Source organism: Branchiostoma floridae, chromosome 3 (genome assembly GCF_000003815.2).
Source record: "Branchiostoma floridae strain S238N-H82 chromosome 3, Bfl_VNyyK, whole genome shotgun sequence".
NCBI classification, from domain to species: domain Eukaryota; kingdom Metazoa; phylum Chordata; class Leptocardii; order Amphioxiformes; family Branchiostomatidae; genus Branchiostoma; species Branchiostoma floridae.
This window is the reverse complement of record NC_049981.1, coordinates 30,716,351-30,741,539: the sequence shown is the minus strand read 5'-3', so window position 1 is coordinate 30,741,539 and position 25,189 is coordinate 30,716,351. Positions and strand designations below refer to the sequence as shown.

The following is a 25,189-nucleotide window of genomic DNA, read 5'->3' as shown; positions in this document are numbered from 1 at the left end:
CTCTGATTGGTCCACAGGGACTGAAAGCGATCCCTCTAATTCTCCTCCTCCTCTCTTCAGGATGATCCCTCATCAGTGTGATTAATTAGGGCTCGTTTTCTCCCCCATCATGGAAATTAAAAGATATCTGTAACATGATGGACGAGGTGGGGAGAACCTGTTGTTTATATTTTCATTTTTTGAACATAATCGTTTTTTTTTCTGTTATTTTAAGACTTTATCGGTACACAAATTAAAGCTCTTACCAACAAAAAACTCCTTGTTTTGATCAAGTTGAGACGATTCAAAGTCTTTATCAGATTTGTAATTACCTGCACGAATTAACTTTGGTTAAGCTTTTATTTTTTGTTTACAGTATGATTGTTTCCTAACACATATATAGTTATTGCTGTTTTCTTATTTATCTGGTATAAGTATGATGCTACTTAAGTCTCAGAAAGTAGTAAAATAACTCTGCCTGTAAGAATTTTGAAAACTGCACCTTAAGTTAAAAATTATACATTAAGGGTTTTGTTGCATATTAGGTATGAATCTGACCAAGTGACTTATATTTGTACTGGTAGTGCCTTTTCTTCTCAACTCTCCATGTCAATTTCTAGCATCAACTTTCAAAAAATGAAACAAAATATAAAGATATGTGCGGACCTCATAAACACAAAGCAACCGCACTGGCCTGGGAGCCTTCACTGGGAGCCTATTTGTTTAACAAATCAAATTGGTATGGCCTAACCAGCAATAGGATTTTGTTGGTTATCAGATTTTTTAAAGTGAAAATAAGCTAGTGGATATCATAAAAGCAATGGTCAGGAAGGAAAACTTCAACATGACATGCATGCATATTCACTGCATAAAACTGAGTGCACCAACTACCTGGTCCTCTGGCTTTGTCTTGATTATATTTTTTTTTAAAACAACAAATTAAATTGGTCTGGCCTTACAGCCACTCAGTACACATATCACTGAGGGATCCCTGGCATTAGACTATCTGCTGTTTGCACATTCATGCAGATTTTGTTGTAAGCAACTTTCTAATGTCAGAAATTGCCAAAATCACAACAGACTACTAATGAGAAGAGAATGGTCATAACTTTCATGTGAGTGAACGAAGATGATTTTTATTACCGTCTGAATCCTGCGCTCGTTTTGAAGGTTATCTCGTCTGCGTAATTAGATGAGCTTAATTAGTCAGCTTAGAGGGGAGCTGGGTTAGATCATAACGATCCCCCGACGCTGTCGCAATAAGGCGAACATTCCGTAATTACACGGACGTAATTGTGTAGTGTTTAAGGAAACATGACTTGATAACACAACATTTGGGAGGATGAGCCGACATGTAGGGTTATTGAAACAGCACGGCATGTAAAAAAGGGACTGTTGCATTTTAGATCGTCTATCACACATAGGCAGAAATGGAAGAAAGGATATATCACAACAGGACATAATGCAAGTATTAATTAAAGTTATTCTCTGTTTGGTTCTTCATTCATAAGATGTTTCCTAAAAGAATTCAGTCGCAAAATTCCTGAAAAAATACATGCATCTTAAGAATAAGTAGCCAATTTTTTGTCAGTTAAGTCTGCTGCTTCAAAAGAAAGTTTGAATTTGATATACATGTACTTTGAATATGTGTTCGTTAATTCTGTATATGGCGTGAGACGTTGACAGCAGACAGCCTAGTACACCACCTTGATTACCTCCATGATGTTTCAATGACATTATCAAAGATAAGGAAAGTGAAGCCAAAGAACAAGTGTTGTAGAAGACGTTTCATGATCGTCAGGAGAACAGCGTTGACAAGTTTATTTCTCGAAGGAAAATGATATCTTTGTGGCAGATAATGTTACATTCATAATTTCGAAATTTTCAATCAAAGAGCTGTCATTTTCCCTTTACTGATAAGCATACCCTCCCTTTGGGTATGGTGGGTTCACATTTCCAGACAGATCATGTTTGATATGCCTGCATTCATGGCAGTTTTGATGTTACAAGGCCACACAGGCTCAGTTTTATGGTTGATAGCTACATAAACATACAATCAGGGATCGAAGTACATTTTAAAAAAAACACTGTACTTTTAGATGAATTCAAAAAATTTAGGGTTGCTTTTTTGTCTTTGTCCCAACTTGGTAAAGGAATTATTACTTGTTTGCATACTTTTCTTTTCATTCTTAAATTTGAGCATCGTTTTGTCATTTTCTCTTCGCTCACATTGGCAAGTTGTGAAACAGTAGACGAAGGATACCATCCACAGAATCAGTTTTACATGGCCTTGTTATGTACATACACAATATAGGATCCCATCCCAGCGGTCGCGCTTTAACGCGACGGCAGCTTCCAGGGGATTTGACCTAATCAGCTGCATCATATCCGAGATAGTCCCGGCCAGACGATTATCGTAAAGTACAAATGACTGTCTGGGGCTGTAACACTACGCATACATTCAGCACTGTATAAACATGTAGTGTTGTGTCGTCACTATATGCTGTTTTCAGACTTATGCAATTTCAGAATGTATGAGCAAACAAATGAACAAAATGTGTATAATAATATCAGAGATAGTCCCGGTCAGATGATAATCGTAAAGTACAAATTGCTATTTTGGGCTGTAACACTATGCATGCATTCAACATGAAGTGTTGAGTCATCGCTATATGCTGTTTTCAGATTTATATAATTTCAGAATGTATGAACAAACAAATAAACAGCTCCCATATCCAAGATGGTCCCTAGCTAGAGGATTATCGTAAAGTACAAATAGGGCAATGGGGCTGTTACGCTTACAGTATGCATTCATTCATTACTGGAGCATTGACGTTTTCAGACTAGATGTAGTGAATGAATGAATGGATGGATGGACAGATGGATGGAGGGATGGAGGGAGAGATGAATGAATGAATGAATGAACAACAAGCAATAACAGTAACACCTGTCTTCAGACTCATTCACTGTAACAGTTGAAAGATACTATTGAACAAGAAAAAAAACTCCAAATGAACTATGCACGGCAGCTTTAACCTATCAAATCATCATAAATTGAGAATTGCTGTCCAGATTTGTAGTCATGAACATTTATTGAATTGAGTGAGTCATACACTAATTTTAGACCAGCTTTAGTTTTAGACTGACAAAATCAATTCATTAGTGAAAGAAGGATTATGAAAATATGGAGTATTAAGTTGACTGAAAAGTGCATAAAATGTACTATATATGTATATGGACATGCTATTCAAACTTGCAAGTATATATCTTTTAAAGTTTGTTTTTGACTTTGAGTGTTTCTTTCATATTGGTATCAATGTTATGTTGAATGTATTTTCTTTTGTTATTTATTCCTGCAAACATGTGCCATGTTAGGGTGGGTAATGAATACCTGTAGGTCTCATCTGGTGCTATTAGCTTTAATGCATCCTGCATTCAAATAACAAAATTTACATAAAAACATTGTCCGCATTTTCCCCATTAATATGATGATAACAGTCAATCCACTTTGCTTATATAAATGTAAATAAAAGTAAAAGAATTTTGTCAGATGCTATTTAGATGCTGATAGAATTGGGAAAAATAGTCACTCTGTAGTGAGAATTTTTTTCCTTTTAGTTGGAGTATTTCATCCTGAATCCTTCCAGAATTATTCTTGCTGATTTCGATGGTACTCTAATTGTTTCTAAGCCTGCCCAATTGTTACACTCTGGTTGACAGTGATGATTAATAATAGTCCGGAAGCCCATTTAGTTGATACAGTCCAATGATAGCTCCTATCGATTCATAGTGAAGGGATCTCACTTTGCCAACCAGACTGTTATAGTTACTGAAAGATGTCAGGTTTCTATTCTAATGTCAATATGATGGCAAAATTTTACCATGATGTACAGTGTACATACAGACGTCAAGTTTCAGATAAACTTTAGTACAACATAAATTTTTTTCTGGTCTCTATGGTCATAACATCAGTCAAAATTAGATCTTTCAAAATGTTGATCTTAGTTTTGCAAAGAGGAACATTCAGATATCTAGTTTAAAATTTATTTCTTACACTGTTGCCTACAATATCACTTTAATTTCACTGTAACGCTAGTTTACCATTATCCGCGAGGTAACCTATATCCGTTTTACTTACAAATGGGCAATTTAGGGATATCAAGTCCATGGAAAGTGGTTCCAAATTGCATTTCTGTTAGGTATTGCAGTTTGAAACCACCGTCGGTCGATTTAATATCCCTAAATACCCTAGCCTTAAATACAACGGATAAAGGTAACCCCTCGAATAAAGGTGAACTAGCATTATATCAAGTTTGCTCGTAATTTCAGCACTAAAAGCTTGAAATTTCAAGCGTTTGGACTGACATCTGGCAAGTACTTTCGCTCGGATCATCGGCATTAAACTTAATGAATATATCGCCATGGCGACGATGACAAACTGCCCCGTTAATTTTGACAAATTAGTCCCAGCTTTTGGGGATAACAGGTCGTTTTTCAACATTCATTATTAATGAAAAATTAATTCCTGACCCGCCTACAAATGTCAACTTCCTTCTGGTGCTTTCAGCTTTCTGTTCCTGAAATTTATGCAAACTCTCGTTATGTCTCGTAAAACCATAACAATAAGAAAACCTATAACCTAATAATTTAATATCATGTTTTTAACTTGACAGAATTTGCAAGTGAATGTAGTTTCCATACGAAAACAACTGCAGCGATATTTTTGTCTGGAACTCCCTTTGACAAGCAGAACGGTTGTTGAGTTTGTATCCACTTAAGTTCTGCTGTTTGTCAAGTAATGAGATTTCAAATGGCAATATTGTTCAATAAAAGATGAAAATTGTAATCTCAGTGTCATGGGCAAATTGTTCTATTGAACCTACTCATACGTTAAACTATTAGTTACAAAATAATGTATAATGTTGCAGCGCTATGCTATAACGTCAAAATCATGAAAGTCTTCCGAACAGAAAGTTGAAATCCCATTTACAAGCAAAAATTGTTGGGTTTGTAATGCTAATTCACCTTTATCCGTGAAATAACCTATATCCGTTGTTTTGAAATCTGTATTTTATAGGGATTTTAAGTCAATGGATGGTTGTTTCAAGTGGCAATATTTTCAAAATATTGCAATTTAAAGCCACCCGGTCAATACCCTAATTTGGAAAGCAAACACATATAGGTTACCCACGGATAAAGGTGAACTAGCGCTATACTCCGTCTGCATCAGATTCATGTAGGGATGCTGCCACCCAGGTTCAATGTCATCATGTTCTTGCTTGTCGTTTCTGAATAAAGCCTGACAAATGATAATGCTGGGCCTTAATTGTCTGTAGAGCGGCTGATAAAAGTTGCATAAATGATCATTTCGATGTTAATTGTTTGCGCGGATGTGGTGCAGGTGGTGTAGTACAGGAGGGTGGAATTTCCTAACAAGATATTTACATCAGAGCCCATCAACTTTCCCTCAACCGAGACGGGGGCCGAAACCGACTTCCAAGCACCTTTGACCTAGATATGTGACATAAGCTTTGGGTCATTACAACTTAAAAAGGATTAGAGGACTCATCAAAAGCTTGTTTGTAAGGTGGTGCAGTACAGGAGGGTGGAATTTCCAAACAAGATATTTATAGATGTAAGCTCCAAGCAGATGTTAGGGCCGTTCTGAGTGTTTTATGCCTGTTTTTGCCATGTTAATACTGGGGTACCTTCAGAAAAAATGGAGGCATGATATTCATCTGCATTGGGTGGGTGTGTCTGTCTGTTTTCTGTCTGTCTGTCTGTTTCCAGATATTTGTAGTCAGCATAACTTAAGGCCTCAGGATAGAACGTAACACATCTGATATGTGGGTTGGGAAGACAAAGGTCAAGGTCGATTTTTGGCCCCCTGGTTTGTGATCTTGTTACTGCAGCAGAACTTCTGTGACTTGATATCGCTTTAACATTACCCCATTTTTAAAAGCAGCAGATATACCACACATAATGGTGAGCTGCGTAGTGTTACAAGAGCTTACATTACAAAGTCTGACTCTGCCTTAAAGCGTTGCAACAGTTGTGCTGTTCACATCAAGAATTCAGATCAAGTTCAATTTCACAAACGTGTTGATAACCGTTACAAGTTTGGGGAATTCTACAGAATCGGAATGTTGACCTTGGCCTAGAGGCGGTGACCTTGTAGGTTCTAATCTGCGAGTCTTGTTTGGTAGATTTCATCAGAGCGCAGACAAGCACCGCTGCACCTGTTCATCAGTAATGGCACACACCAATCGGATTGTGGAGGGTCTGGTGGGGTTTCAGGGGAACCTGTTCAAAAAGACCCATGACTCAGGACCAACAAAACTGATCTATGTGGACAATTTGGTCAGGATTCCTAAGATGCAGGTTTCCATAGGAAAAATCATTCAAGGGGTCACAATGGCCAGGTGGTCACTTGCACAGGCTTTCTGTATAATCTATTTAGTAATGATGATTATTAATCTATGATTATGATCTAACATCATTGAACATTTGCTACATGTTCTGGGTAACAGTAATCCCCATTCACTTGCACAGTACTGTTGCACTCTTGCTAAAAATTAAACCGTAGTATTTTCTGCTTGTCTCTTTTACTGCAGACAGATGCAGTGCTCGAAATACCCACTTGCAAAGTTTAACGCAATTTTTACCTTTGCCAAGAAGGTTATATTTTGGGTAGAATATGTAGCTTAGCATATAACTTGAGTAGCTGTGGATTGAATTTCATGATATTTGGTATTTGAGAAGCCGTTGTAGAAACGGAGGTTCTGTTCGCAAAATGGTTCACCTGACACTTTCTGTCGGGACTGCAGCGGGGTCCGTGTGTGCGGTTGCGGACACGATAACTGGAGATGTTGCGGATCGTTTTATATGAGCAACCTGGCAGACAAAAGTATTTCGAGGACTGCAGGTGTCATGGAAAACCCCATGAATAGTCTTCCCAGAACTAAAGGCCATTACCCAGGATTGGGTTGACGGTCCCGACAAGTTCCCAGATTAGGCCCTGATGAGTCAGGGGTGCGGGCGAATGTCGGTACTGGTGGACGTGCCGACTAATAAGTATCTAAAACCAGCTCAAAAAAGAACAAGAAACAGTCATGCCTTCAAGTACCAGTTACCAACCTAGGATTGATGTGTTCAAAAATTTGTACTTTCCCAGAACTATTGTAGAGTGGATTTGTTATCACCAAGTACAGAATGGGGCATCTTCTCTGGATAGTTTTAAAGAACGCTTGCAGATAGATGTGCAAATGTTAGGTGTGATGGGTTGTTCGGTGTAATATAACCAGCTGCCACTGCACCGCGTGCCTGTGAAGCTGTTGTGTTATGCTGAAGGGCGGTTCATAAACCGGCTATATAGATACAGATACAGCAAAGCTGGGATCATGATCAAGGTTGGATGTCATACTGGGATGTGAAAATCAATCATTTTACAGGGTTGCCAGCCTGCCTGAATCACGCTCATATAAAATATCTTAATTTCACCCCTCGTTAACTTTCGGGTAGGCAGAGCGTGTGCTAATTATCTTCCAGCTAATGAGTAACATTGTTGGACATGTTGCTGTTGCCATTGTGTTAATACTAGATACAAATAGTCGTATTACGTATGCTGACACATTTTTATGGAAACAGAAGCCTAATATGTGACTTTTTGGCGCCCTCCCCAGGAGGACATAAAGGTTGTCCATCCCTCCATCCATCCCTTCATCCATCCCTTCATCCATCCCTCTATACCTTCATCCATCCATCCCTTCATCCATCCCTTCATCCATCCATCCATCCCTCCATCCATCCCTTCATCCATCCCTTCATCCATCCCTTCATCCATCCCTCCATCCATCCCTTCATCCATCCCTCCATCCATCCCTTCATTCATCCCTCTATACCTTCATCCATCCATCCCTCCATCCATCCCATCATCCATTAATCCATCCATCCTTTCCTCCATCCATCCCTCCATCCATCCATCCATCCATCCCTTCATCCATCCTTCCATCCATTCCTCCATCCATCCCTCTATTCCTTCATCCATCCCTCCCTCCCTCCCTCCAGCACTCCATCCATCTATTCCTCCATCCATCCATCTCTCTCTACCTCCATCCCTCTATCCATTCCTCCATCCATTCATCCATCCATCCTTTCATCATTCATTCATTCAATCAATCAATCAATCCATTCTTTTATCCATCTATCCCTCCATCCATTCCTCCAACAATCCCTCCATCCATCCCTCCCTCCATCCATTCCTCCATCCATCCATCCCTCCATATATCCATCCCTCCATCTATCCATCCCTCCACCCATCCATTCATACATTCATCAATCCATCCGTTCATCCATCCAACCATTCTTTCATCGATCCTTTCATGTATCACTGCATCCATCCATCAATCCATTCTTTCATTCATGTATCCCTCCATAAATACTTCCCTGCATCTTTCCTTCAGCTCCATCCTTCCACCCAGTCATTAATTCATTCGTTTCATGTACAGTACAGTCAAACCTGTCAAAAGAGACCACTCAAGGGACTTGCAATGAACAGAGAGGTCACAGTAGACCAGGTGGTCACTATATATAGACAGGCTTCTTACCGCTTGGGTCAATAGAGCAAATGGGCCAGGTGGACACTTGCACTGAGGTTTGACTGTATCAGATCTATTGGGAAAATGTATAAGAATGACTCCCTGATGAAGCTTGCTGGTCAGGTCATTAGTTTAGACCTGTGGGTCCAGAGTTCACGCCAGGGTCAAACTTTATTGGAAAATTACACAAACTTCCATCAAGTTTACCATCTCCCTAAACAAGATGTCAGTCATGCAGGCGGCAGAGGTAGAGCTGTTTTCTGGTTCACATTTCTGTTGTTTGGTGTTTTTTAAGGTTTCAGCCACCAGTAAAGAGTTAATTTGCATCTCCTTAATCAACTTCCTTGCTTCATTATGGGAATCAAAACCAACAGGTTTGGCATGTTGATTATTATGAAGAACAAATTTTGTTCTGGCAGATTCTCTTTTAAACATAATATTTGATTCTTCTGATCTATTTTCATTTCTGTTATCACACACTCACACACACATGGATATTCACACACACACAAAATCACAGACACACACACAAACACACTCCCCCAACCAAATATAAATTAAGGCACTTCTGCAAAACATCGAAAAACACAAAAAGCTCCAAGTCAGAAGTCAGTTCTGTGACCCAGCTATAGTTGGCACGTCATTTCCAGCAAATCAAGTTTATTGCAGACGGAAGGCTCCTTCAAATCTGATTATACCTGTTAGCCTAAGTGTCCAATCTGCAGGGTGGGGTCATCAACCTTGGATGGGCGTCGTTGTAAGACCATAAAGGTGGGATAGCAACACATCAGGTCGGTCAGAGGTAATTTAGCAGCCTTCATGATCCTGTATTTCTCTCTCAATGCCGCTCATTTTCTTTTTGCGACCCTACGAAAGGAGGGTCTGCATGCTCTTTTCCGTAAGGCATAGGCAGGCCTTTTTAATTTCCTGTAATTCGTAGGGAAGCTTTTTTATTTCATATAATTTGTAGTGGGATGAAGCGTAAAGTGTTGGTAGCCTTCGTAAATTTAACGTAAAGCGTACTAGTCAACCATCCCGTATTTAGCATAAATCGTTGTCAGGACTCCCCATGCACACCCTCTGAAAAGAGGAGGGGAGTAAAAAAAAAGTCTACTCCTAGATTTAGACATTTGGGATGGCTGCAATGTGTATGAGGGAGTTTCAGGTGTATGCCTCAAGCATCAAAGCTCTGCATGTAAAAGAACCCAACGCACTTATCTAGAAGAGTTAGGTGTGACATCATGTGCTTGGCTAAAAGTTAGGGGTAACGAGTCGTTCGGTGTAATATAACCAGCTGCTGCCGCGCCGCGTGCCTGCAAAGCTGGTGTGTTACGCTGAACGGCGGTTATACCGGCTATATAGATACAGATACAGATACAGATAAAACATGCGAGCCACAGGAGGACATCACAAAACTAGTTGGTAGGGAGGAAAACTTTAATATGACAGTCCCATATTCACTCTATAAAACTCAGTGCACCAAGGCATAAACCTGGTCCTTAGTCATCGTTATCATGTTTTTCAAGTGAAGGATTTTCCTATCACTTTTTCTAAGTTCGAGAACCAACAACTTAACTTGGTATGGCCTTTACTATCAGTTGTATAGCTGATGAGCTATATAAGGAATGTTTGACCGTCTGGACCTGTCCTATCTCCCAGTGCACACACATTAGCTGGAGCTGGTATCTCCTCACCAGGCAGATATGTGCCACTCAAGATAACAAAAGTTTGGAGACCTCCTACCTCCATGAAATATTCAAGTATGCAAATGACTTTCACATTATGTACACCTTGAACTAACTAACACAGGTCACATTGTTGACAATCCAATCATTTACTTCTTGTACTTGACTTTATCAAACAATTGCCTGACATGCAGACGAAGGACTGTCACTGTTTTCCAACGAAAAGAAAACTGTAAGGCTGAGCGTTTTTTCACCTTCATCTGTAGAAAGTCATGTAACAGACTTTTACCTGTTTTTAGCTTATTCACTTATTAATAATAATTTTTTGCCATTTCTATGTACTCCAGCAGATACTACATATAAAAGACCATTTCCAAAGAGGTTTGCCAGTTTAACATAACCTGAACAGCGCTGACTATTCATTTAAAAGTAAACCTGGGGGGGTGGGGGGGTGTCTAGATGCAGCATGACAAATGAAGTCAAACACTTAACAAAATGTCTGATAGCCAAAAACAATGGATGCATGAATGTCAACTCCATTCCTAGATAAAAATTGATGTATTGACAAATGCTACAGGATGCAAAATGTAAATCCAGAAAAAAGAAAATTTGATAAGGCTATAATCTCTGAAACAAATATCATTAATCTGAGTTGGCAGTGACTGAAATAAAGTGACTCTAGGTAAAGCCAAAACAGTCATGATTTTTCTCTCTCATTGTCCCATTTGCAGTCAAGTGTACAAGTGAGTTTTAAATTCTCTCACATAAAGACCACCTGGCCAAAATGACCACTTTTTGGTGAGCACTTAGATACAATGTACATTTCCCCATTGACACAAGCATTAAAAGAAACCTACAGTTAATCTCCAAGAAGATCCTATGGAGTGAAGCTGGTCTAGGAGTGCTCCGGTAGCATACACACTCCTAGGCCGGCTTCACTCCTCTGCCAGCTTTTGATACCTTATGCTACCGTAGCATCTGCTTGGAGATAACCTACAGTGACCACCTGTTTTCAAAGACCAGATGATTTTATCAGTCCCCTAGATGTTCTTCTTTGGCAGTTTTAACTGTGCATCAATTATGATATGTTTTATATCTTGGGCAAGTAAAGTCATGATGTGTTGTATCTAGTGAATGTTGCTCTATATTATGTCTTCCATGCCCTTTTTTTATGCTTTGTCCGCATTTTCTCGATCTTCTGAGCAGCCTTCTTGGACAGTTCTGTCAGTAAGTTTGCAGGGCTGTCTCCAGGGCCTGTCCTTCTGTCCTGGGATGGAAAGTTGCTCCTTGGGACAAAGTAAAAAATTTCACACCATCCATCCAAAAGATAGTAACTAATTAAAAGTACATAAAATTGATGAAAATGTGTTTTCATAAGTTTGAAATGACAGTACAAGGAAGATCAATAACATGGACTCTCAAACAATGAGAAGGACGAAAAAAATGTAAGCTGAAGACAGCCCTGGAGAGTTTGTTCTGCACTCCAACTGAAGATGAAAACAAGTCAGGAAACGTCATGCCTGTAGCCAGAGCAAGCTACCTTTATGTCAGCAAACACTCCAACTCAGGTCCCCCCAGACAACTTGACAATCCGTCAGGCCCCCGACGGAGCCGGCAAACATGCTTGAGAGAGCGAAACGTTCCCCAGTCTCAGGAGAGGTTGTTTGCCGACCAATCCAGGCCAAAAACTTGACATTGTACCTACATGAAAAATGGCCATAAAAAAATTGCTTGACATGCTTGACATGATGGACACTTTTTTCAGATAAAAAGAAAGCTGAGCGTTTTTTTATCTTTTTTTTTTAGAAAGTCATGTAACAGACTTTTAACCACAACAGCAAAGACTTTTGATAAATAAATAATTTTTAAAAATTTTTGTGTACTCCTACTAGATACTACATAAAGATCTTTTTCAAAGAGCCCAGACAACTTGGAAATTCGTCAGCCCCCCAACGGAGCCAGCAAACATGCTTGAGAGAGCGAAACGTTCCCCCGTCTCAGGAGAGGTTGTTTGCTGATCAATCCAGGCCAAAAACTATACGTTGTACCTCCATTTTTCATGGAGGTAACAACAACAGGCCATAAAAACAATGCTTGACATGACGGACACTTTTTTTTCAGATTAAAAGGAAGCTGAGCGTTTTTTTACCTTTTTTTGTAGAAAGTCAGATCATGTAATTAACTTTTATCCGCAACAGCTAAGACTTTAAAGAAATAAATATTTTTTTTTGCATTTATGTGTACTCCAGACCTGTTAAGACACTACATAAAGACCTTTTTCAAAGAGCCCAGACAACTTGGAAATTCATCAGCCCCCCAACGGAGCCAGCAAACATGCTTGAGAGAGCGAAACGTCCCTCCGTCGCAGGAGAGGTTGTTTGCTGATCAATCCAGGCCGGGACCTGTGGCGGCAGGCAGATAGCTTATCGTAACGTACATAGCAACGTAGACGGCCGGGAACTACATTAATTGTGCTGTTTGGGAGTTTGCCTTTAGCTCTTCAGTGGGACGCAAACAATTAGATTCTACATCTCGGGTGGTCAGAAATCAGTTCACGGATTGTTGTCAATCGGTGTAGTAGATTAATTTTATGATCATTGTGTATTCTTACGAGTTTTTGAGAAATGTTTTTGGTTATTTGTTATCTAGGCTGGTGTATCTGGCTCGTGTAAAATTAGTGACCTGTGGTCAGAGTCTGATGTTAACATTTGTCATGTAAATACACAATGGATTAGAAGACAAAGACAACTATTCTTATAAGATATTATGAATATTTTTCCCTGTTTCAAAGACATGTAATGTGACATGTAAATGCAAGAAAGATGCACATTTTCTATTCGCTGTGAAGTTCTTATTTTGCACTTCAGTAATCTTTTTCAAAGGCATTTCTGAGACCCTCTATCAACAGTACACCTCAGGTGTGAAGTGTGGACGAAGATATCTTCACCTTAAAGGTCAAGAGGAAGAAAAAACATGTCTTTGAAGAGAGTTCTTCAAAACTAGGAAGAAAGTTTACTTGAGGTTGGCACAACTAAGGGAGAATGCTGTTACTGACACTGTCCCTTGGAATTCTTGGAATTTTAAAAGAATTTCAAAGAGTTTTTGGGAAGAGTAGTTTCCAAGTTCTGGTTTGTGCTTTGCTCTTGAGTTGCACACAACATTAGGCAAAGTATGACACAAATTCAGGAAATGCTACCTTTGTTTAGCCAGAATTGTTTCCCAAAGATCCGCCATTGTGTCATCTCCAAGCAGATCCTACGATGGCATAAAGATAGTACTAAACTGGCCAGGGAGTGTAGTCAGCCCAGAGGTGTATATTTCCCTGGTAGCCAAACACATGTACACTCCTAGGTCAGCTTCACTCCTCTGGCAGCTTTTGATACTTATCTTATTATGCTACCATAGGATCTGTTTGGAGATTGGCCATTTTGTACACCTACACTTTTGAACTTAATTCCAAGTAACTTTTGTTTTCAGCATTTCAGTCCTTTAAAGCAAGTCAGTCAGAAACGGGTTAACTTTGAAAAATGTGACTGATCTTTTACTCATCCTGAGAAAAGCAGCTTTTTAGGCTGTTCCAAACTCTTTTTTGTAAAAAATTAAGAATCTGAAACTGCCAATACAACTTCCAGAGAATGCATTTCGGCAAGGAAGTCAGGAGAAGAGAACTGTGTTGCAGTTTCTCTTTAAAACAGTGCTTTTTGCAAGAAACTGCCTCTCTTCAGAGGATTGTTTCATCAACAGTTCTTCTGCTAGATATATCCACATGAAACTTAGACACCAACTCCCAAGCTTACTTTTAGTAATGCTTAGTTCACCTTTATCTATTGGGTAAACTACTGTATATACGTTGCTTCTAAAGGCAGGGTATTTGGGGATGTCACGTCGATGGACATTGTTTTCAAATTGCAATATTTTCAGTATATTTTAAAACTTAGGCCACACCAATTTAATTTCTTGGTTCACGGATTTTTTCATAAAAAATATGGAGCGAGAGGGCGAAATAAAAATAAAAATAAAAATTGTAAAATGGGTGGGGTAAAGGTAACGAATAATCCAAAACATAAAGAAAAAAAGTTTTCAGCTTGAAAAAAGTACAAAAACACTATTATTGTACAGTAACAGCACCTGTACCCACACTTTAAGGAGCTTATAATATAAAGGCCAATTTGCTACACCAGAAAGTTGGTGAATGGCTTCATTAATGGTGAAAATTTGCTGAGTGGTAATTTTTATTTTTATCTTTTTTCCCCAAAAATAGGAGCGAGCGAATCCGTGAACCAAGAAATTAAATTGGTGTGGCCTTACCACCTGTTGCTTTGATGTGCCTAAATACCCTGGTTTGAAAAATAAAGAATATAGGGTACCCCGTGGATAAAGGTGAACTAGCATTAACTGCTGAGTAACTAGACCAGAACTTCCTTACTTGCACCCTGATAATTGAAGAACACATGGAAGTGCAGTGATCCTGATGATACTTGCCAATACTATTAACTGTTAGTCCTTGACATTATACCCAGTGTTAATGATCAAGGCAGTCTGCCTCGCTTCCCAGGTATGTTTTGCACAAAGCGTTTAGATGAAAGCATTTCTTAAGTTCTGTTTATAAATAACACAAACTGCTTAGATTAAAGAATTCCACTTTTCCAAATTTGTCTCTAGCTTCCGTCAGTCTTACTAGGCACTTTGCACTCAGAAATCGACTCTTCTGAAAAGATACTATGAAATATTGTTTTGCAAACATCAGGGTTAAGCTTCTAGCAGTGAAAAAGTACTTTTATAAAGTGCTCTAATCGTGTCAGCAAATTTGTTATCGAACCTCAAACATAAGCGGTTTAAAAGCTTCCACAAACGTCGCAGCCATCTAAGATTTAAGGGACAGAGAATCAACACTTCAGATGTCTTCGGCAATTTTTCATGCATTGTTTGATGACTTTTCAGATATTTCTTCGGCAGCAATTTTTCACGCATTGTTTAACGACTTCAAGTAGAGCGAGCGAACAATGCTGCGGTATTGACATTAGGAATATCTTGTTGGGTTTGTGTAGGGGAGTTGATTTTTGCGGCCCATTTTTCGATCTCTATGTCTCTAGGAGTTACTCTGACACATAAAAGTCATGCAGACAGTCAACATCCTCCTGGTTAAGTACAAACCAATTTCAGGACCCACTCTTCTTGTCCTTAAGAGGTTTTCTTCTTCAAGAGGGAAGTTTAGCTTTGACAGGTTTTGATCTTTTCGGAGATTGGACAACGAAAGAATCATGTTTGGTGCAAGCAGTACCCTGTGACTAAGGATATGGCAATATCCAAAGGATGTGGCAGTTACCTCAGCAAAGCTATGGACATTCAAGTTCAGACTGAACGATTCTTGTCTCTACTAAAAAACGTTTTAGCCAAACTACAGAAGTATTTCTTACAACGCTGGAGCCAGCAAAGATAAGCAGAACAGTGCATTGATAAACATCCCCCACTTCTCAAAGGATGTGCAAATGTTGGGGGTTTGTACCGATGTCGTGGACAAGTTCAGTTCACAGCACAAAAACTCCAGCCAAGCCACAGAAGTATTCCTTACAGTGCTTGAGCCAGCAAAGATAAGCAGGAAAGTTTAAACACCCCCCCCCCCACTGATTTTAGGATTCCGCTTTTCATACGTCGTTTGTCAAATACTCAAGCCTTTCTTGCAAATCACTTTTTACACATTTATATTGTGCCACTCTGGCCGTGGCTCTTTGATGACTTTTTAAATACATGAACTTTGACTCTATAGGTCTTTAATTACTGCTTTTGAGCAAGAACATTCTTGATTAAGTTTAACATCCTTCCTTCCTTTCCTTGTCTCTTTCCTTCTTTGTTTCTTTTCTCTCATTCATTCATTCATGTCATTTATTCATTCATTCAGTAAAGCATCAAATTAAATGCTCATTGTATCATTGTGAGAGTTATGTATATCTCTCACTGCCAGAACTTCCAAACAAACGTCCGTTGTTTCCCACCCCAGACCATTTGGGCCAGGCGGTTTGCCAGTTCCTCCCAGCCAGAGAAGAATGTTTGCTGGACTGGCAATGCTCACTTTTTACATTACATTTTTCAGATTTCAGAGAAAGTTTTTCAGATTACAGTTTTTATTGTTCAGATTTCAGAAAAAGTCACTAAGGAGCTCTTTGAAGACTTTTTAAAGACATGAACTTTTTTCTTTCTTTCTTTCTTTCTCTTTCTTTTTTTCTTCCTTTCTTTCTCTCTCTCTCTCTTTTCTTTCATTACTCATTCATTCATTCATTCTCTTTCAATTAAGCATCAAATTAATTCTTTCTTCCTTCCTTCTTTCTTTGTCTATCTTTCTTCTTCTTTCTTTATCTATTTATTTATTTGTTTCTCTCTTTCTTTCTTTCATTACTCATTTATTCAGTCATTATCTCATTCAATAAAGCATCAGATTAAATGCTCATTGTATCCAAACAATCGTCTGTTGTTTCCCACCCCAGACCATTTGGTCCCCGGCGGTTTCAGCCAGTTCATCTCAGCCAGAGAAGAATGTTTGCTGGACTGGCAATGCTCACTTTATACATGATGATTACATTGTTTTAAGATTACAGTTTTGTATCACTCTGAAGACATGAACTTTAACTCTTTCTTTTCTTTCTTTCTTTCTTTCTCTTTCTTTCCTTCTTTCTTTCTTTCTCTTCTTTCTTTCTCTTTCATTACTCATTCATTCATTCATTCATTCATTCTCTCATTCAATAAAGCATCAAATTAAATGCTCATTGCATTCAGAACTTCCTAACAAACGTCCGTTGTTGTTTCCCACCCCAGACCATTTGGTCCCCGGCGGTTTTACCCAGTTCGTCTCAGCCAGAGAAGAATGTTTGCTGGACTGGCGATGCTCAGCGACACTCACCATTGTGTAAGCAACAGGAAGGTTAATCCCTGTTGAAACTGTTCAGACCGCCGGAGTGCGCACACAGCCACTCAGATTGTCTGCCGCGGGAGGTGAAATAGAACCTGGCTTGTGTAGCGCGTGTTAATCTTGGCCTTGTGCATTGTTGTTACGGCTGTCGGGTCGGCGGCGAGGGCCAGGCTGCCGTTCTGGAGCAACCAATATTTACTGATTGAGGATTACCCCGAGCAATATCACTTACTAAGTCTGTTACACACTCCGTTTATCACCGGGGGCCTCATGAACCCACGTCACTTCAAAGTGTCCCATTGTTACTGCTCAACTTGGAGCTTTTAGATACACTGGCCCTGCAGCATTCGCTCTACTAATGTTTTCTACTCTGTATATGTAGTGACACATTGTATACGTTGATAGATTTATTAGGACTCGGTGTAATGTGTATCTCTGTTATATTTTATGTTACCCTTTAATACCTTCCGCAGGACCTCAGTGAAAAGCGGCCTGTAGTCCGATTTGAGCTTCTCATGAATAAATATAGGTTCAAACAAACTTGACTTGAATGATTTTTTTTTTCTTTCTTTCACTTCTCTGTCACTGCTTTCTTTCCCCATTTCAGCTTTCTCATAATGTTTCAAACATCAACTTTATTTTGACCATACAAAAGGGGATATGTTACACCGGTGGTATTATCCAGAGATAAACTTCATATAAGAGATGTTTGAAAAAAAGACATCTTCAGCATGAACAAATGTCTTTGGAGATCATCGTACCGTTACCCGTTGGCTGGCCTGATTAGGTAAGATTACATGTAGGCTTAAGTTTAATCCTTGTTTATGTCCCTTAATGCTGGATAAATCTTGTTTGTTGTTTAACTGGTCTTACTTTGGTTAAGAATCAGTCATTGGAAGGCAAGGCAGGATGGTGGCAGCTGTGATGTCTTTGAAAGCCATAAAATGTTCTTGTCACTGTTTTTCTCCTTTACCCGTTTCTCCCAATGTTACCTTTAACTAGAAAGTTAAATGTTTTCTGGTGTGTGTGTGTCTTTGTGAATAGCTTAACTTGTGAAATCATGGATAGATCTTTATGATATTTGTTCTGTTGGTAGGTGTTGGTGAGATGTAGAAATAATAAGATTTTGGGCCCCTGGTGGCTTTCCACAGTATTACATCAGAACTTCCAGTTTTGATATGTCATGTCTGTACTTACTTGGTCATGATTTTTGAGTGGTAGATAGTTGTTAACCTCAATAAAATGCTGACATGAACTACACATTTGTTGTTTTTTCTTCCCACATTTGTCATTTGCCTTTCTGTTTCCTTTTGTTTGTCTTCAGTGCCTCCCTTTTAGAGAGGAAAGAGTGCGGTGTAGCCAAGCTGGAATTTCTTCCCTCACGGCACACTGCTTATGTCAGTGACGTTCTCCTTAACACCCCTCTCAGACTCCTCAAGTACGCTCCGCGGTACTTGAGACGTCTGCCAGGAAGGGCATCAAGTCTCCATCAAGTCTCCGTCTCTCACAAGTCGTCTAATCGGTCCTGGCTGTATTTCACTTCTGGTACTCCAGCCAAGGCCATGTCTAGTTTACTGAAGACATCAAGGGGTACAGTTAGGACAACCACTAGGGCCACACCAATTTAATTTGTTGTTTCTCGGATTTTTATAAAAAGTGCTCAACTGCGTTGGAAAAACATATTGAAAAGAAAGCCAGAGTACCAGGTTTATGCCTAATGCATGGTGCACACAGTTTTATGGAATGAGACAGCTTCTACATCATTAATTTAATCTTCACAGGGTGCATTTAGTGATTTTCAAGGACATGGTCAGGTTGTTTATGCCATGAAAGGAATATAAACAACTTGAGACCTTAAGTCTACTATCACATAGTGTGTCAGGATTGTCAAGGGTATGGTCGGGTACTTAAAACACCACCTTGAAGGAATAGTTGTAAACATCTTCAGACAACTGCTATATCCTATAGGTCTATCTTCACAGGGTGCATATGAGATTTCCAAGGCCATGGCCAATGGTTATCTTAAACAACAACTTAAGGAATATTGAAAACATCTTAACATAACTTCTAGATCTATCTTCACACAAGCGTGCGACTTATCGTCAGGGTCAGGGTCAAATAACTTGAAGGAATATTTGTAAACATCTTGAGATAAGTCTACTTCTGAATCTTTAAGTCTCATTTCACACTCTACAGCAGTGCTAAGCAGTCTAACCTCAGTATTTCTTTATTGAGAAGACTTTGACCTAAGGCTCTGTGTATATAACTGATGCCCAAAGAAAACAAATAGAGTGCTGCTTCTAAAAGTGTTGCTTGTACATGCAGTTACTGTGTGATTTTACACTGTGTGTGCATTTTGTGTTTTCTATGTCATAATGTACTTTAAAGTTTGGAAACTTAAGCCCACTTTAGAATGGGACTTTTTTGTGAATCAGGCCTTTGGAGAAAGTGTGTTCGTTTCTCAACAACAAAATGAAGTAAAAGAAAGTTTTAACCTCATCTGAGAAGAGTTTTGCTTTTGGATGGGATCTCTTTTAAACCTCCAGTCTGGTAAGGTACATGTAGCTATAGGCACCAGATTTGTAAAATGGTTTAATAGGCTTCTAGGCATTAAGGATAAGGCCACACCAATTTAATTTGTTGGTTGGATCTAAAAAAAATTAAAAGGCATGCTTTAATGACTGGAAAAACATAATGAAAACAGTACCAGAAAACCAGGTTTGTGCCTTAGTGCACTCAGTTTTATTGAGGTAATACTGTAACATTCAAGTTTTCCTCCCTTCCCCATGTTTTTTATGTCAACTTGCAACATTTTTATTTCTAAAAATCTGAGAACCAAGTAAATCAATTGGTGTGGCCTAATGTTTAGGTTAAAAAAAAAAAGGAGGGAACGAAACAGGAAGAGGGAAGAATTTACAACTAAAAGCAGATCATGTGTAAACATTTATGGCAGCAAGAAAACAGTACAATAAACCAGACTGATAAAGGACAACAAAAGTAAAAAAGACTCAGACACCAAGATGATAAAACAAGTGGTGAAGACCTCAGGGAGGAAACAGGCCTGGGTGCTGGTGAGATAGTTATCTAAATCAGTGGCCTCCAGTCCCTAATTTCTTCAATTAAGGGTGCCGGCAGACAGGTAGGGAGACCAGGACCACAGATAGCAGAGCCCCACAGGGGTAAACAGGCAGGGAAGGGAAGATACACCAGACAAGAGGCTGTCTCGGTAGCGGAAGTGTTGGACATTTGAAACAACCAGAGTGGCAAGAAGAACAGAAAGAAATGCTATCCCGACTCCCAGGATTCGAACCTGCGCCGAACCTGGGCAGCCGAATCACAAATCCAACGCGCAAACCACAACGCCTGAAAGCTTTTGGCATAGTCAGTTTGGCAGCGCTTGAACCCCACTGTTACGCATTGTTGGTCTTTTGATTCAAGTAGTTTTCTATGATCTCCAAACAGCTGCTTGAAACTGAAGCAAGGCTCGCCCCTTTTTTTTCTGACTCAATATTGACAGGTACAGGGTGACCATTAACAGAGATAGCAGAACCCCACAGGGATAAATAGGGGAGAAGGGAAGATACACCAGACAAGATGCCGTCTCGGGAGCGGAAGTGTAGACAGTACCTGGGGTTGGACATTTGAAGAAACCAGAGGGGTGAGTAGAACAGAAAGAAACGATATCCCGACTCCCAGGATTCAAACCTGCGCCAAACCCGGGCAGCCGAATCACAAATCCAACACGCAAACCACAACGCCTGAAAGCTTTTGGCATAGTCAGTTTGGCAGCTCTTGAACCCCACTGTTATAACATTGTTCGTCTTTTGATTCAAATAGTTTTCTATGATCTTCAAACAGCAGACTGAAGCAAGGCTCACCACTTTTTTTTCTGACTCAATATTGACTCAATAATATATAAACAGGTACAGGGAGACCATTAAGAGAGATAGCAGAACCCCACAGGGATAAATAGAAAGGGAAGGGAAGATACACCAGACAAGAGGCCGTCTCGGGAGCGGAAATGTAGACAAGCCCTGAGGTTGGACATTATTGGGTCGGCAGATCTCTAAAAGCTTATCTCTTTTGATTTGAACAGTTTCCTATGACCTTCAAAAAGCAAACAGAGGCACACCATTTTTTCCTTGTAAACATGTCCTGTAAACATTGTTTGAAATTTGGATTTAATTGAAATCTTCAAAATCAAGTTCTAAGGGATGTGAAATGGTCTTTTTTAATTCAACCGTTTTCAAATGAGGCTCGGCAGTTTTTTTTCTGACTCAATATTCTTTCTGGTGCGGAAGTATAATGATGCCCTGAGAGGGTTGAGGTTTGGGATGTGAAACAATCTCTTTCAAATTCAACAGTTTGGTATGATGAAAGCCTGTTTCTGGTTTCTGGCATGGAAGTGCAGACATATCCCTATGTGTGGGAAAATCTAGGTCAGGGATAATCTCGAACCAGATCCACGGTGCGTAATGTATAGTATCAAACTTCCCGTGTCTCGAACCAGATCCACGGTGCGTAATGTATAGTATCAAACTTCCCGTGCCCGTTTGACTCCCTTGGCCTGCTACACTCCTTGGCCAGCTTTGATACTATCTTATGGCACCATATGATCTGCTTGGAGATTAGGTCAGGGATACAGAGCAGTTTTCTTGTCTGTGATTCAGTTCTGATGCCAAATTTATCAGAGATGTATTAAAGGGATTCTTAGATAGAAGTTAGGCCTTGTTGGGCTTCAAATCTTTAAGCTTTTATGAATTTAGATCAGGCATGCCAAGTGACCTCCTTCATCAATGTCGATTAATCTGATCTCAAACCAGGAAATTTGAAGATACCTTAGATCTTATTAAGAGGTGCCAGAAACTGTCTTGTTATAAATAAGGATCCCTTCGGGAAACGCTCATGAATCCAGGCCAGGGATGCCGTACAAGTTTGGTGTCTCCTGATTTTAACAAGTCCTTCTCTTTTAATCCAAATACAGGAACTTCAAAACATTATGTGCCAGACATCCAAGTGGGGAGTTGTTAAACAAAAATGAGGGAATTTAGGTCTTGAGGATTATGGGATGCTCTTTCGAATCCCGGGAGCCAGGGGACTGTTTCTTCTCGCCTTTCTTAGTTTCTACTTTTTTATAGCTGAAAAATGACAACCATAGCATGTCACGAATGCAGGAAGTTCTGCTGCAGTGAAGCAACATATTAACAATGTCAGAGAACCACCAAATTAAATCGGCACGGTCTTACGTCAGACTTTTGTGACTTTTAGCTTTAAGGAGACCATGTGTGCAGTGTGGAAGGAAAGACCAACTACTAAGTGTGTCGCCGCAAGTGGAATGGAAGTCTCACAGCCACAGAAGGCGTCCTTTCTTCCAACTTTCCCTGCCTTTGATCTCAGCCCGCGTCTCAAGAAACCGGTGCTGTCAGGAGGACAGGGCTTGGGGGAAGTCTGGGTTTCTTCCCAGCTAACCAGGTTGGAGTGAAGAGGATAGCAGCGGAAATTCTTACCCCAGCATGGGGGAGTCTTAATCACCTGAGTGGTGATCTGCGAGCGTCTTTGAGACATCCAGGAGAAAATACTGGAGCCAGGGGGGCATAGGGACTCATCCACAATAATTTTACAGGAAATCGAGGAATTAGGATAATAACGTTAACGTTATAACTTTAACACATCACACCCAGATGAGTCTTTTCAAGAAGTCCAGAAGAAAGTACAGGCCATGGGGACAGGCGGGTAAGGGGACTCATTCGCAATAATTTTACAGGAAATCAGAGAAAATTTGGTTGATAAAACTTGAACATGTCACACCGAGATTGATATTACTATGAGTGTTTTCAAAAAGGCCAAAAGAAAGTACTGGGGACAGTTGGGCAAGGGGACTCATTCGCGATAATTTTAAAGGAAATCTGAAAATATTAAGTTGACCTGACCTTGACCTAACCTTGAGTCATCTTGCCCAGCTGTTTGTCCTTCTTGTGCCCTTGGTAAAACTGTGGCCACTCAGCAGATTTGAAAAGTTGTGTGCCAACATTTTGGATGCCTCACAGTTCAGACTGTCATTCCAAAGACCATGCTATATTATATGATGCTATACTACCAATGTCTGTTGTAGCTTGAATATAGAGAAAATGCCGTCCCCGAAATCAAAATGAACAGAAATATATATGAGATTGACTGCAGTTTCACCCCAATGTTCCGACACGTAGCGGTGTAAAAACAATGGAGTGTCCCCTTGACTGTACAGGTACATAATTTTTTAGTATTTGATTAATGTATCAGCATCTTAATTATATTGACAATAGATCCAAGCACACTTCTTTTTTATGAACTACATGTAAGTTATTCTTTCACCATTGTCATCAGTTCTGTAGCTAGTCAACTATCATTCTTCCAACTGCTAATTTTTGGCCATCTTTGCAGAAGAAAATGCAATTTTCTCATCCATAGTTTTTTCCTTTTTTTTTCTACAGTGAGTTTTAGAAAAGTAAGAAGGGAAACCTCCAATCAGTGTCAGTAGCGTAGCCCAAGGGCACAGACAGTTCTGCCGTCCAAGTCTGAGGTCTGGCGACTTTAAGCTTGCAGGGTTTCAGGTCAGAATGTTGGGGGATGTTAATTGGATGGGGGGCCAAGTGTCTGTTTGGGGAAGATGTGCACATGTTTCTACCAGACCAGGTTTATGCCTTGGTGCACTAAATTATATGAATTGAATATGGTCATATTCAAGTTTTCCTCCCTGCCCTACGCTTTTAAGATGTGAACTTGCTACATCTGTATTTAAAAAAAAATCGGAGAACCAAGTAAAAAGCAATTTGATCTCTGCAACTGGATAACAAATGACAGCGATTCAGAAGTACAGTTTTGTAGTAACGCAAAAAGAGTGATGGATGTCACTTAAACATCCAGAAGTAGAGCTCAGATTTTTATCTAGTACTAGAAATTGAATTGCACTAATATTGTTCACTTGGATGTCTTACACCTTCAGAAACATACAATAAATGTATCCGTCAGACATCTTCAAAGGCAATAAAATCAGAGTGCAGGACTTTATTTTAGTTTGCGGCAGGCTTTTCTGAAACAGACAGAAGACCTGCAGTACAGCCTGAGGGGCCTGGCCATCATAAAATCTCAAACCCGATGTTTGAAATAGTCCAGATGGAGACTGCCTATTGTGTGTGGGACATACCGCAAACAGTCACACATACCTGCGTGACAGTGTAACAATGAAGATAGGTATGATAAAATGGGTGAAGCACTGGGCCTACTACCACACAGGGCTTGTATGATACTATCAGTTGTTTGGCTGGAAAGATGTAGGAATGCCAGTCTGATTGGTCAGTGTTTTTAACAGAATATTGCTCCTGACAAGGGCTTTTTCCAAAAGTATTTGTACATTGTTTTAACATAGATTTAATGTTAAAAGAGAGACCATTTTAAGGCAAATGGGTAAAAGTGGAATTCCGAATAACCGGCAGGTTATTGGTTGCCATTGACTGGAATTTGGTGGGTGTTTTCAGTGGGAAATTTCTACTAGTTCTGCAAGGCCTTTTCCAGAAATATTTGTACATTGTTTCACATAGAGTGAAAAAGAGTGACCCTTGTATGTATCCCAAGACAAAAGAGCAAAAGTGAAATTCATAACGTCCTTGGAAATTTCCATATTGTTGGCTGCCATTGATTGGAATTTTCAGTAGGAAATTTCTACTAGTTCTGCAAGGCCTTTTCCAGAAATATTTGTACATTGTTTCACATAGATTTAAAGTTAAAAGAGAGTGACCCTTGTATGTATCGCAAGACAAAAGGGCAAAAGTTGGAATTACAGAGAGTGCCCCCTTGCTGTCTGTGATTGATACAGTGGGTGTTTGTGGTCAGGCCTGGACAGTGTGGCTGATAACAAGGGCTAATTGGAAGGGCGGGGCAGTCTGGCCAGGCCACAGCTCTCCTCCACAGGAGGCACCATCAAGGCACCACTCAAGCCCCAGGGGGTGGGGAGAGAACCCCAGGGGGCAGGGAGAAGTCCTGGCTGT

General features: G+C 39.8%; 1 long non-coding RNA gene across 2 annotated transcripts in view; it reads left to right on the top strand.

The window, feature by feature from the left end:
* The window catches only part of LOC118411495, a 71,183-nt gene that overhangs the window by 24,733 nt on the left and 21,261 nt on the right, over positions 1–25,189 (top strand). Inside the window, exon 3 of one of the 2 annotated variants that reach the window (XR_004830680.1) lies at positions 16,744–16,883. The exons of the other annotated variant lie outside the window; for it this stretch is intronic. This is a non-coding gene — a long non-coding RNA (uncharacterized LOC118411495). Of the gene's footprint in view, positions 1–16,743; positions 16,884–25,189 lie in introns of those variants that run through there. 2 annotated transcript variants of the gene reach the window in all.